This window comes from Camellia sinensis, chromosome 11, assembly GCF_055761805.1.
Source record: "Camellia sinensis isolate YWXY chromosome 11, ASM5576180v1, whole genome shotgun sequence".
Classification (NCBI taxonomy): domain Eukaryota; kingdom Viridiplantae; phylum Streptophyta; class Magnoliopsida; order Ericales; family Theaceae; genus Camellia; species Camellia sinensis.
Genome location: NC_138971.1, coordinates 131,795,837 through 131,804,927, shown reverse-complemented (window position 1 = coordinate 131,804,927; position 9,091 = coordinate 131,795,837).

The following is a 9,091-nucleotide window of genomic DNA, read 5'->3' as shown; positions in this document are numbered from 1 at the left end:
GTAAATATTCACATTCACACTGTGAATATTCACATCACAGAACATTCACATTATGTTACCCATAGAACTTATTAAAATATAAGAAAATAATTTGAATTAAGTGAAATATAAGTAGGTGAAGAGCAATTTATAAATAAATGCCCTTTAAAGAAAAGAGTTATTCTTTTTTTCTCTCTCATAAAAATAATCATTTTTGTTTGTCTCTCATAAGGAGAAAGCAATAAAAATAACTCTAATTTAGATATGATAATTTATTTAAATATTTCAAGATTACTAATACCTATGCAAAAATAGTTATTCAAAATCACACTAAAAATTCTCCCCTTTATCACAAGAAGCTATTAAAATACATTTTTTTTTTTTTTTTTTGTAATTTGTCTATCCATTTACAATAACCAACCAAACCCCTCCATTTGATTACAACTTATTAACCTCGCAATTGTTAAAAACAACAAACGGACAAGCTAGATTCATTCTATTTTGATAAATGTTAAAAAGTCACATTTTTTTTCCCATTTATTTTCTGGCTTTAGTAATATTTTATAAAAATTTGCATTAAATCCTTTTAGTTTTCAAGTTCTACTCTAGAAGAATCTGAAAATTTTAAAAATTTTGAAAACATCTATAAAAAAATAAAAATAAAAATTATCAAAGACATATTATATCAACTTACCTAAAATTTTCAAATATATATATATTTCTTTAGTATTTGTCAAACGTATCGGTTTTTTTTAACAATTTTTTCTGATCCTAAAAAAGCAAAAACCAAAAACAAACTTAGTAAAAAAATTTTTTTTGCCAAACTCAAATTCAGTTCAAATAAAAAACAAAAATTTAGATTTTAGATTAAAAAAATATATATATATATATATATATATGTCTAAATATAATTATAAATGGATATACATGGCAAATTTATAAGATAAGGTACATTCTAGAAAGGGAAGAAAGAAATATTGATGAAGATGAGTGGAAATGAGAAAGAAATATTGATGAAGAGATTGTGGAAATGACAAAGAAATATTGATGAAGACGAGTGAAAATGAGAAAGAAATGAGACCGGGTCGTGTTAGCTGAGTGTGCGTGTGAAATGTCAATCTATACTATATATTAAGTAAAAAAGAGTTTCTAAACCTCAAGACTTGTGGAAGCTTCAATATGTCAATTCTAATTTTCTAATTTTTTATTTTAAAAAAAAAAAATTAACCTCAGCATTTATTAATTTCTCTCAACCCATAAGATTTTTTGACTTCTCTCATAATTGCTGCAGTACCTTTTTCAAAACAAATAATATGTATATTAAAAAAAATTTAAAACAAATATAAATATCTATATCTATATCTATCTATTTATTTATATCTATCTCTAACCCACAAGTTTTGTGGGAGTCCCAATATCCCAATCTAAATTTCTTGATTTTTTTATTTAAAAAAAAATCTTAGAATTTATTAATTTCTCACAACCCCCAAGCCTTACCCTTATAATAACACTGTAATGCATTAAGAATAAGTATAAAAAAAATTACTTTAAAAATCAAACACATATGAATTCCTTGAAAAGTCCCAACACATATGATTATTATCCCCCATAATAACACTTTAATGCATTAAGAACAGGTATAAAAAAAATTCCTTGAAAAGTATAACACATATGATTATTATCAAAATATTAAACTTTAATATAATATAAAAAAATAAGACATTTAATTCATTGAAAAGTTCAACACATATGATTATTATATTAAACTTTAATATAATATAAAAAATAAAAAAGAAAAAGAAGACATTTTAAAAAAAAAAAGACATTTAAAAATCACAATTCACATATATATCCCCTGATCAGCATTTGTTACATTTTTTCAATTCACATGTCTTTCCACATGCTTGAATTTATTGATTTGATCAAAATTCTCTAATCAGCATTTAAAATCCCGTCATACAGATAATTATAGATACAACCCGTGCATAGTTACTGCAGTACCCTTTTTAATTTCTCCAATACACTATGGTTAGTAATAAGATTGTTAAATTATTATTATAAAAAATCTTTAAAAACATAATTTATATACTAAAAAAATCTAAAATAAATATAAATATTTATAATTATCCCGTGCATAGCACGGGTGATAGGCTAGATTCTAATAAAGCAAAGCAAATAGTTTCAAATAATTAAAAAAATTAAAAATTAAACATTAAAAATGTTACTGCTATTTAATTATTCCATGATAGATGAGGACTCATCTGACTTCATTGCATACGAATATAGAGGAAAAACATCTGACCTCATTACAAATATTTTTTTTTTTATAAATATTTTCTTTTAGTTCTATTCTCAATAAGATTACATTAATTATTTAATTTGAATTTTAGATTTTTTGTGGGAAAAGAGAAATTTTTAAGTTCCAAATGCAACCTCAAAAGGCATGTTTAGTTGCGTTTTTATTTTTAATTTTTTAATTTTCACTTTTCAAAATAAAAGATTTATGGGTAAATTACATTGACCTCTATTTTAAAAATGTTAAAGAGATAAAAAATAAAATAAAATAATGCTGCTAGTATAAAAACACAAAAATACACAAATTAAAATATATGTTTCAATATAAAAGAGATGATCACATTATTTTTTCATTCATATAACTAATGAATTTATGATGAAAAGGGGGCCCAATTAATTATAGGAAAAATTAGTGAAACATCCATTTCCAACTTTGTATAGTAGGAGAGGTTCAAGATATTTTTTTTACTAGTTAAGATCCCTCAACATTTTCACAGAGAAGATTTGACTCAGAGAAATTTTTCCCAACTTAGAGCAATTTCACCCTACTTAGATAAATTTCAGCCCCAACTCAGAGAAATTTGGTATGATAAATTTCGATGTGAAAATTGAAATTTCTCTGAGACGGGGCAAAATTTTTCTAAATCAGGCAAAATTTCTTTGAGTCGAATTTTTTCTATAAAAATATTGAGGGACCTTAACTACTATGAAAATATTGTATGTCTTTTATTTTATAAAATCTTAATATCAGAGATCTTAAAAAAAATTTCCCATTATTATATGAATTAAAATCTTAGGGGAGCTCATGTAATTATACCAAATTTGTGAAGCTTATTGTATTTTCTCTAAACTTTAGGTGAGATCAATATAATTTATCAAAAAATTATTTGACAAAATGATTGCGAATTTTTTTTGGAATTTGTTTTTTTTTTTTTTCTAAAAACAATTCATTTTTAGGACCAATTTTTGAAAACTATTGTGTCATAAAACGATAGCATCTAAAAAAAAAAAAAAAAACTATATTATTAATTTTATTTTAAGAAACATAAAAAATAAAAACAACATATGGATAAAGTAAAATACAAATACAACCAAACAAAAAAAAAAATTATTGTGGTTTCAAAAATCTAGAGAGAGCATTTTGGAATTATCATATACTTAAGGGAAGATCAATATAATTTATTTATTTTATTATAGAGTAAAAATCATAAATAGTCCTTGACATTTGATAAAAATACACAATATCCCCTGGTGAAAAGGGAACTTAATTAATGTTATGTGACTTAGAATCTTAAAAAAGCTCAACGTAATTATGTTAAAATTGTGTGACTTACTATATTTTCTCTAAATTTCAAGAGAGATCAATCTATTTATCATCAAATTTTTTATTAAAAAACTATTTTACCTCTTTATTTAAAATTATAGTCATCATTTAATATTTGACGAAAATACACATATTATTGATAGTTTAGCAGTGTTAATGACACGAGAAAATTGATATTAAATTGATGAAAATATGATATTACAATTTGATTTAGAGTGTAAATGATAAACCATCACAACTAAAATGAAAAGATCAAAATAATATTTTGATAAACGTATAAGGTATTAAGTGTAATTAATTCAAAAACAAACATGCACTAGGATCCTAAAAAATTGAAATAATAAATAATTCATGCGAGTTGATGGGGTTGACCACACAACACTTCTTGAACTTGTTCAATAGACATGAATATTTTTATAATTATATACATCTATAGAGATTAATCTTTTGGAAAGGAAAGAATGGAGTTTAATAATAGTCTAGACTGTGAAAATATATTTTCTGAATATTAACACGTGGCCAAGGTGACGCCGACGTGTCAGCCGAGTTGCCACATGTCCTGATTATTATGCCGAGGTCATCTCGGATAAGCCGAAATTACCTCCGAAGATATCGGAATCCGAGATAAGCGGATGAGGGCCAAGAGTCCTAGAATGAGAGAAGAGTTCAGTTTGTATTAAGATAAGACTCTTAGAGAGTTTATCCTAATCTTACTGGGAGTCCAAGATTAGCAGTAATTCTAAGTCCATTAGAGCTAGGCTTCTATTGGGACTAGGTTTATGTTGGCTATAAAAAAGAGGCACCCTCATGGGTCTAAGGTATGCTTTTGATACTCAAGCTTGTGAGTTTAGCACTTGATTTATCTTTGAGAGATATACTGACTTGATCGTCAGAGTGCCCCCGGGTGGACGAACCACCGCCGGAATCTTCTTTTTCTGTTGCAGGTCAACCAAGTGCCATCTATTCTGCCAGTGCTCTCCAGCTGGTTACTAAGCGGGCAGTGTGGTCAGAAAACCACTCACACAATTTGGTACTGTCTGTGGGAAAGAAATGAGAATAGATGGCCATCACTGCACAAGATCAACGTATCGAAAACGACGAGTTTAGCAAAGATGGAGAATGTGTCGACATAAACGGAGTGAAGACCCTTCCAGAAGGGACGCAAAGACAGGGGGCATGAGTGCTCCCAAGGAGATGACATTCAAGTATAGAAGAGCTCAGCCCAAGTGAGCAGATCCCGGATTCCAGATCCTAGATCCCGAATCCCAGAAGACAAGATCTCAGCTTAAATAAGTAGGTCCAAGAAGACAAGAGCTCAGCCTAAGTGAGCAGATCCCGGATTCCAAATCCTGGATCCCGGATCCCAGAAGGCATGATCTCGGCCTAGATGAGTAGGTCCGAGAAGAGAAGAGCTCAACCTGAGAGAGCAGATCCAAGATTCCAGCAGACAAGACCTCGACACTTAAGCCCGAGAAGAAAAAAGCTCAGTGAGCAGATCTCAGATCCTAGAAGATAAAAAGAAAACATACAAGGTCAGACTGCAGTTAGCCAGGTTGAAGACATTTTATAAGGTCCACAAAAGAGCATGTGAAAGTCATGCAAGGGGCAGAGAGAAGACAAAGATGTTTAACACTTGTTGAAATTTGTGGACAATTTACAAGTTGAAGTTAAACCGAAATCATTGTTTAACACTTGTTAAAATTTGTGGACAATTTACAAGTTGAAGGTAAACCGAAATCATTGTTTAACAATTGTTGAAATTCTGTGTGAATTTACAAATTGAAGTTAAACCGAAATCATTGTTTAACACTTGTTGAAATTTGTGAACAATTTACAAGTTGAAGTTAAACCGAAATCATTGTTTAACACTTGTTGAAATTTGTGGACAATTTACAAATTGAAGTTAAACCGAAATTATTATTTAACACTTGTTGAAATTCTGTGTGAATTTACAAGTTGAAGTTAAATCGAGATGATATTTAATACTTGTTGAAATTCTGTGTGAATTTATAAGTTGAAGTTAAACCGAGATCATTGTTTAACACTTGTTGAAATTTGTGGACAATTTACAAGTTGAAGTTAAACCGAAATCATTGTTTAACACTTGTTGAAATTCTGTGTGAATTTACAAGTTGAAGTTAAACCAAGATGATATTTAAACACTTGTTGAAAATCTGTGTGAATTTACAAGTTGAAGTTAAATCGAGATGATATTTAACACTTGTTGAAATTCTGTGTGAATTTACAAGTTGAAGTTAAAACCGATGTGATGTTTAACACTTGTTGAAATTCTGTGTGAATTTACAAGTTGAAGTTAAACCGATGTGATATTTAACACTTGTTGAAATTCAGTGTGAATTTACAAGTTGAAGTTAAACCGAGGTCGTATCGGAAGAAGATTGGTTTAACACTTCTTGAAATTCTGTGTGAATTTACAAGTTATAGTTAAATCGAGGCCGTATCGAAAGGAAAATGGTTTAACACTTGTTGAAATTCTGAGAAAAAATTTACAAGTTATAGTTAAACCGAGGTCGTATCGAAAGGAAGATGGTTTAACACTTGTTGAAATTTTGAGAAAAATTTACAAGCTGAAGTTAAGCCGATGTTATGATAAAGAATGATGGTTAAAACACTTGTTGAAATTTTTGAGAAAAATTTACAAGTTAAAGTCAAGCTCAAGCAATATCTGCGTACTTGCCGAGACTACCAGGTTGTCAAAACTTGAAATATGGAAAACTGAAGTCTTGATAGAAGACATTGAGAAAGTGACAAGTCCTAAGCAATACTTGTGAAAATATTTGTTACAATATTTTCAAGTGTTAGGACAAGGCCGAGATGAACAAGATTAGAAGTTATGACAGAGGTATTTTACCCGAAGAGATTGCACAGTCAAGGTGTACTTTGAAGACATGCAAATTATTCTAAGTGTAGAATCATACAAAAGCAGAAAAAAGAAGATATTCATTCAAAGAAGAAATTAGAGAAATGCATTTAAAGAAGAAAGAATGAACTTCGGCCTGAATATTGAAAAATAAATTATTCAAACTACAAAAATGGCACGTCAGCCGGATTAAAAGCATACAAAGAAGGACAAAGTACAAGGTACAAGGAGTAAAAAAAGGAAACAAAACTACTCGGCATCAATGGCAGGATATAGAAGACAGCTAGGAAGACTTCTCAGCAACCTTCTTGGCCTCGAGCTCAGCATCGATCTTCCGAAAAGTTTGATCAAAGCTCTTCTCGGCGAATGGCACCTTGGAGTTTGAAGGCAAGGATTGAAAGCAAGAATCTGGAAAGAGACACAGAAAACAGAAACAAGAATGTAATTCGTAATCAAGAATGGTGATAAAGCTATCAGGAAATCAAGACAAAAAGATTGCACAGGTGTGTCAAGCCAAGAACAGTGGCAGAAATCAACAGATGTGTGAACAGTATGTATTCAAGAAGATGATTTGGAAACAATGAGTAAAACAGCAATGGTGATTAACAATGAAACAGAGTTTTTTGGAAAGCAACAAGAAATAAAACCAGGAGGAACAGTGGCTTACCAGAAAGAGGGAAGCCGAAATGAGAATTGCCGAAGTCTGACGACGGATGCGAAAATGACAGAATGACGTAAGCTTCACCGGAGGAGAGGAACGAAAACAGTTGCAGAGCTTGAAAGCTTAGAACAATGACGGATTTAAGCAAAAGAGCTAGAAAGAGAAAAAGCCAGAGGATTGAATGAAAAAAGAGAAAAATCAGAGTCAAGAAGACGACAAAGTTCAAGAATAAAGCCAAGTGCACAAGCACTAAGTAAGTATGTGAAGAACAAGAAAGTAAATGACCTAGACATGATGCTAGCAACAGAAAGTTGGTATAGCAAGAACAGTGCCTGGCATTCAAACAATTCAAAACTTGAAAACAGACGAAAATAAAAGACAACAGGGGGCAAGTAAACGGATTCAGAAGAGTTATGAAAGATTAAGCTTATAAGAGTTTATGAACCTACCAAGAGAAATGAACATCGCCGGAGTCAAATAGATGACTGGAAGTCGGAAACACACCGAAGAATGTAAGTGGAGCAGTTGCAAAGCTCTTGGAGTTTACGAATTAATGGAACAAAGAACCTCGGTTAGGAGGTGTGATCTCGAGCAGCTTGGAAAGCATGAAGCTTGATACTTGACAGAAGTGAACAGTAAAGTCCAGGGAACTTTGAGGTCGGCAAGTTTGATCTCGGACAGAGGGGCACAGATGAACGAACAGTGTAGGTTCCATCACTTCAGAATGTTGAGGTAATAGAACCTAGGGGGCAGTTGTGGGGATATATTTTCTGAGTACCAACACGTGGCCAAGGTGACGCCGACGTGTCAGCCGAGGTGCCGCCTGTCCTGGTTATTATGCTGAGGTCATCTCGGATAAGCCGAAGTTACCTCTGAAGATATCGGAATCCGAGATAAGCGGATGAGGGCCAAGAGTCCTAGAATGAGAGAAGACTTCAGTTTGTATTAAGATAAGACTCTTAGAGAGTTTATCCTAATCTTACTGGGAGTCCAAGATTAGCAGTAATCTTAAGTCCATTAGAGATAGGCTTCTATTGGAACTAGGTTTATGTTGGCTATAAAAGAGAGGCACCCCCATGGGTCTAAGATATGCTTTTGATACTCAAGCTTGTGAGTTTAGCACTTAATTTATCTTCGAGAGATATACTGACTTGATGTCGGAGTGCCCCCGGGTGGACAAACCACCGCCGTAATCTTCTCTTTCTGTTGCAGGTCAGTCAAGTGTCATTCATTCTGTCAGTGCTTTCCAACTGATTACTAAGTGAACAATGTAATCAGAAAATCACTCACACAAATAACTAAAAATGGCCAACAAAATCTTAAGAACACAACATGACGGTACATTAAAACATTAACAAAAGTCAACATGGAAAATACCTAGAAGGTCTCTTGAGTGGAAATGGGAAGGAAATTAGGCATACGTGTTTCTCATGAAAGTGAAAGCAAAAAAAAAAATGATGACATAAAAAAAGAAAATAAATACTTCTACTTTTCATTAATGAATTTGCACCAACAGACCTCTTCATTTTCTTTCATCTACTGAGGAATGATTACATAAAAAAAGGTTAAAGGTAAATTATACTGATCTCTTCTGAAATTTTAAAAAAATACAGGTAAGTTCGTAATTTTAGTATAAAAAAATTACATTAATTTTCCTTTTTGTACGATTAAATAGACCGAAATTAATACAAATCATATGAAAATATAAAAATAAACAAGAAAAATATATATTTAAGTATAAATGAGATGATAATATTATTTTTTTCATTCACATGACTCATAAATTATTGATGAAAAAAGGATAAATGTCATGTGAATTAAATTTTTTTAGAAGGTCAATATAATTATGTCAATATTATAAGATTAGTATATTTTCTCCAAACCTTAAGAGATATGTGTAATTTATTCAAAATATTAATATCTAAACCAATTGACTACAAATTATTGTGTT